At 44.5% G+C, this 6,018-nt stretch overlaps 1 protein-coding gene and 1 long non-coding RNA gene across 4 annotated transcripts in view; one reads left to right on the plus strand and one right to left on the minus strand.

Annotated features, from left to right (window-relative positions):
• The window catches only part of LOC112549823, a 6,189-nt gene extending 3,611 nt beyond the window's left edge, over window positions 1-2,578 (plus strand). The window contains exon 2 of the long non-coding RNA XR_003093375.1: window positions 2,308-2,578. This is a non-coding gene — a long non-coding RNA (uncharacterized LOC112549823). The remainder of the gene's footprint in view (window positions 1-2,307) is intronic.
• The window catches only part of GTF3C1 (general transcription factor IIIC subunit 1), a 160,378-nt gene that overhangs the window by 99,179 nt on the left and 55,181 nt on the right, over window positions 1-6,018 (minus strand). The window lies entirely within an intron of this gene.

A 6,018-nucleotide genomic window follows, 5' to 3' on the forward strand; every position in this document is an offset into this window, starting at 1 on the left:
ACACCCCCAGGCTCAGAGATGATCCCGAAGTAGTTCTAAGGCGCTTCAAAACCATTTTCATGACTCATAACCCCTCCTGGTCAGATGTCATGCAGCTTCTCGAAAGCCTCTTAACCTCAGACGAAAAGACCCAAGTACTACGCCACGCTGACCAATTTCTAGCCGATCAGCAGCATCAAAACCACTCCATGCCTAATAGCGTACCTAGGCAAGATCCAAATTAGAATTATAATTAGGAAGAGGGACAGAATGCAATACGTATGCTAAGGAGGACTAAAAAAAGGCAGGAGATAAAACTACAAACTGGTCCAAAGTGACAGCTACTGTTCAGGGTCCAGAAGAACACCCTTCAGACTACTTTGAACGACTCTGTAAAGCTATACGCCAGTATGGAAACATGGACCCTGAAACACCTGCCACTTTGCCTGTGTTAAGACTTGTATTCATAAGTCAGGCTAGTGAAGATATTAAAAAAAAGCTCCAACATAACACTAAGAGTGTTGAGAGTAAATCCATAGCATTAATCTTAGCCATTGCTACTAAAACTTTTAATAAAAAGAAAAGAAAAAAAAGGAAAAAAAGAAAAACAAAAAATGCAGAAAAACCAGTCTTTTGAGATCATAAAGCCACCCGCAGCTTACTTCTCTGCACAATTAAATCCAGTGGCAAAGTGGGGAGTAGGCTGCCTTTGCGCAGTGGCAGCAGCTGCAACAATAGTCAAGAAAGCTCAGGAATTAATCCTCAGATACCCCCTTATCCTAAAGGCTCCACACGCAGTAACCCTCCTCCTCCTCCAGAAAAAACACACAACATTTTTCTCATCAAAAAATAAACAAATATGAAACCGCACTTTTAATGGCCACAAGCCTGGTCATAGAAAAATGCAATACCCTGAATCCGACTACCTTATTACCTTTACCCAGCAAGAGTAAACCAGACTCCCACAGTTGCCTACAAGTTACAGTATTTTCAAACAAACCCAGGGCAAATCTCAGTAACTTACCCTTAGATAACCCTAACTTAATTTTTTATGTAATTAACTCTTCAAAAATAATCAACGGAGTTAAAAAAAAAAAAACAGGTTATGCAGTAATAACTCCATTTAAAGTGCTTAAAGCTAAACCACTGCCTGAGCAGTTGTGCGTGGTAGCGGACTGTGGCTTCCAGCTTGTGCCGTGCCCTGGGCCCTCACCAGGCTGCTTTCGTTTTTTTCTCAAAGTGAAATGCCGAAAGTTTTTGCACGTGTACTGAGAGACAGGGAAGAGTAGAACTGTTCGTTTCTCGAGAGCTATATGGCATGTTAGGCATGATGTATATTACCGCGAAAGTGTTTGTCATGGTGTGAAGTTCTGAATGTCCTGGAATGGTTTCTCTTTAGTAAGCTTGATAGTTTTTTTTTGTTTTTTTGTTTGTTTGTTTGTTTGTTTGTTTGTTTTTTACTTTCTGTACCTGATTTTTCGTGAAATAAAGTAATTAAAAAGAATAGAATATGGTGATTGCCAGACAGAAGGATAGGGCTACCTAAAACAGCCCTTAAACCTTATCTACAACAACTTCACCAAAACAAGCATTTAAGTTGCAAAAAACTTGCTGCTATCACTAATAAGCTGTTCTACGCACCCGGAGTCTACCAGGAAGCAAAAAAGCTTTTAAAACACTGCAGTATATGCAAAAAAAATTAATATCAAAGGGGAAAAATCAAAATCCCCTGGAACCCACCCCTGGGCTTATACTCCCTTTAAAAGATTACAAATAAATTTTGCTGATATGCCTAAAGACAATGGGTACAAAAACCACCTAATAATTGTTGACCAACCCACGGGGTGAGTAGAAGCCTTCCCCACCAGAAGAGCTACAACACAACAAGTAGTAAAAATACTCCTTAACAAAATTATACCCAGGTTTAGTCCACCACATATCATTAAAACAATCAAGGATCACATTTTACTGCTGACATAAATAAAACACTGATCAGCTGCCTAGGAATAGAATGGAAATTCCATACCCCTTAGCATCCAGAAAACTCAGGACAAGTAGAGAGAATAAATCAAACCTTGAAACACAAAAAATTGAAAAGCTATGTGCTGAGAGCAGGTTAAAATAGACTAAGGCTCTACCACTGGCTCTTATGTCCATCAGAACCACCCCCAAGAGAAAACTAAAGCTCAGCCCTTATGAGCTGTTGTTTGGACACCCTGTTCCCCAACATTCCCCCTTACTACCAGCTCACACCTCCTCTCTCTTAAGCGATGAAGAACTCACCTCTTATATTTTATCTCTACAGTCTCAGTTAAAATCTCTCCATAGGTATGCTGCTTTAAGCCAACCCTTACCTGCCGATGTTCCAACACATCGCATCCAACCTGGAAACCGGTTGTATGTAAAAACTTGAAAACGGTCTCCCCTTGAACCTAAGTGGCAAGGACCATATCAAGTCCTCCTCACCTCCCACACCGCCATAAAAGTAGCAAAAAAGAACAACTGGATTCATTATACTCGTACAAAGAAGACAGAAGTTTCACCAGAGCTCAGGATCGGCTCCAACGCAAGCTTCCCTAACCTGAAAAAGGGGAAGCCAGAAGACGACGACTGTGGAGTTTGCGGGGGCACCGCACGCCCACCTGACCGTGACAAGGGTAAGCCAGAAGCAGACAAAAAAAATAAAAACAAACACCTCCTGGACCTGCAGCCCATTAAATAATATAAAACTCAAACTAACCAAAGTCTACTAATAAACTATCACCCTTTTGGGGTCCTGTCCAGCCCAAAGAACACCGAACTCCAAGTACTGCATCCTTTAAACACTTTTAGATCAGCCAAAACCGAGCACTTTGAGACTATAACATACCACAGAAAAACAGTTATTAAAGCTGCAGGGTTGTTTATACTGTTTGTGCTGATTTTGTTATAATATGACTTTTATAACTACGTTATTTCTAATCTCTCTCTTTGCTAGAGAAATAAGTCTTTTACAGGGGTCAGCTATAGCTACCAGTTACTGCAGATGTGTTAATCCTAGCACCCGCAGTTTTCCTGTCTAAATAAGCGACTACAGCGGCAAAATTTAACCAAGGGCACTAATCCTATCTGCACCCCCATCTCCTCTTTAAATAATACCTTGTAGTATTGTTTCACTAATACCTCCCGGGGACAATGCTTCTTCAATGAAACTACAAACCCTTCCTTTAAATCAAAGGGTGAGCGCGGAGTGCTAGAACTAGAAAATGGTAGCCGAATACCTCTTAAAGCAGCGAGGTTTGAATACTTAGAAGAACAATACTGGGTCTGCGACTCCCACGCCTACCATAAAATCCCTGCCAAAGGAAAAGGTATCTACTATCCGGCACTACTAAAACCCTCTACGTCCTTCGCCACACACCTTCCACAGGGCAGGTGACAAAACAAGAGGAATTTGCAAGAAAAAATGGTAGCCGAATACCTCTTAAAGCAGCGAGGTTTGAATACTTAGAAGAACAATACTGGGTCTGCGACTCCCACGCCTACCATAAAATCCCTGCCAAAGGAAAAGGTATCTACTATCCGGCACTACTAAAACCCTCTACGTCCTTCGCCACACACCTTCCACAGGGCAGGTGACAAAACAAGAGGAATTTGCAAGAAAGCCGTGATATAGTAAATCAAACAGCTCAACTTACCAAGGGAATATTACTCGGGTGTTCCCTTACAAGTATGCTCCCGGGAATAGGCACTGTATGTCTTAAAAAATTTACGTTACGCCTCCAAGCTGTAATAGAAATCATGGCTCACGAATTCAGCAAAAGTCACAAAAAACTCTCGAAGGCCGTTGCTACCTTGGCTGACACCCAAGAAAAACTCTGACAAATAGTAATTCAAAACCGTATAGCCCTTGATTTTCTCCTCGCCGCCCAAAGAGGGGTGCATGCACAGTCATCGGACCAGAATGTTGTGTATGAGTTAACAGTTCTTTTACCATAGTTCAAACCCACCTCAATAATGCAGCTGTCCATATCCAAAAAGCCGAAGATGCAACTAAAATCCCCCAAAATACATCTCTTAGCTAGCTTGCTGATTAGTTCCCTTCCCTTATGGGATGGCCTAGACCTTTTATGCTAAGTATAATTAGAATAGTTATAACTATAGTCTGCCTGTTATGTTGTTTTCAGTGTTTGTGTTCTTTGGGGCAACAGTTTATGCAAAGGCAAATAAAAATATATGGTCAGTTCATACAAATATCCAGCAACAATCATCAAAACCTAACTCCACTAGAGCTTAAATATTTAAAAGTGTGTTCCAAAACTTCCTCTGGAAATTTAAAACAAAGCGGGGACCTGTGGTGGGCAAGTTTGTTATTACCCTGAAATAAAATAGTTTTCTGATAGCATGCTGTTAGGTTAACAATAATTTAGATTATTGAGAAGTATTAGCTTTGCAGCTGAATACAAGGCATGACCTGTGGCCTAGCAATGCTGCTGACCACAAGGCAGAATAATAACTAAGCCAGCCATTAGCTTATGTTAAGTAATCATTTTAACTGTGTTAACCATTTTCTGAGTGAAACGTTTCCGAGTGAAATGCAGCAAGTGAATCTGTTTCTGTGTGCTGTAAATCAGCTACAGCAAGGAACAAGACAAGACAAAGAAGCCATTGTTCTAAGTACAATGATCGTGTCCTTAAGAAATATCTACTACTGTGCAAGTTTTTACTAACGTATCATAATGTTACTGTTACTTAACTTCAGTTTTTTAAAAGTGCTAGTTCAGCTTAACAGAAATATACTGTTATAAAAATGTATAAAACACTGTCCAAGTATTACTTTTGTTAACCTTGCAGTCTTGCCTTATTATAAAAAGTATAAAAGAACGCCCCACCCTTTGGGGGGGGTGGGGGGAGGCATTTTACCTCTTTGCTGGCTTATAGTCATTACTCAAGCAAATATACTGCAGTAAAACTTTTACCCGCATTGCCTAGTTCCTATACAGCTAAACAACAAACTCCAGAGGGTTTTCTCCCACAACACGTGCTCACTTGTCTGGGGAAAAGAATCTTGTAGGTGAAAGGATTGGGCCCCAGGCGGATGCCTGCCTCCCTGGCAGCCTGGTCTGGGGATAGGCACCTGTGGAGACTCGGATTGGGCCCGAAGCAAAAAAAGGATCAGGCCTATGGCCACTTTTGCATTCTGGGGGCTCCTGCAGCTCTCAGGAAGCCGGAGGCCACCGGGGTAGCTCCTTCCTGGCCCTATGGGAGAATGGGAGGAGGGGGGGGGGGGGGGGGGGCGGTTGGGGGCGGGGGGGGGGGGGGGGGGGGGGGGGTGTCCCAGAGCTGCTGAGGGCAACACAAGCCAGCAGGGACCCAGTATGGGGTGCTGGAAGCCCAGGGAGGTGGTGCAAAATTGGTATCGGGCTCCTAAGGCTTAGGGCAGCAATAGCCCCGCTGGCTCCCCCTTCAGCTGGCCCCAGGGGGTGGTGCCACCTCAAGCAAAGGCCCAGGCCCCTCCACGTAGCAGGGGCCTGGCAGCCTGTTGGCAGATCACCCATGGCCCTGGGATGAGCAGGAAGGCTCTATCAGGAGCAGGACTGGGCCTGCGGCTGGTTTTGCATTCCGGAGGCTCCTGCAGCTGCCCAGATGCTGGGGGCTGCCAGAGAAGGGACTGGCTGTTCCTGGGGGCAGCATAGGGATTCCCCAGGGGCAGCATGAGCTGGCAGGGATGTGGCACAGGGCACTGGAAACTAAGGAAGGCTGTCCCAAAGTTGGATCAGAGCAGCTAAACCAGGAAGTAGCAGGAGGGGGAGGGGCTGCTTTTCCCCCCCCGCACTGAGCACCAGTTTGTCCCATGCTGTCACTGTTCAGCCTGGGCCCAGCACCGGCTCTGGGCTCACCTGTCGGGGCTGAGCAGCAGCAGCAGGGCAAACTGGTGGTTGGGGCAGAGGAAAGTCGTCCCCCCTCCAACCATTGGGTAACGTTTGCTGTGGCCACCCATGCCACAGTAGGTGGGATGAGGCTCCTTCACCACCGCTTGCGAGCTGCCCCATGCGGCAG

The sequence above is a fragment of the Alligator sinensis genome, unplaced genomic scaffold (assembly GCF_000455745.1).
Source record: "Alligator sinensis unplaced genomic scaffold, ASM45574v1 scaffold410_1, whole genome shotgun sequence".
NCBI lineage: Eukaryota > Metazoa > Chordata > Crocodylia > Alligatoridae > Alligator > Alligator sinensis.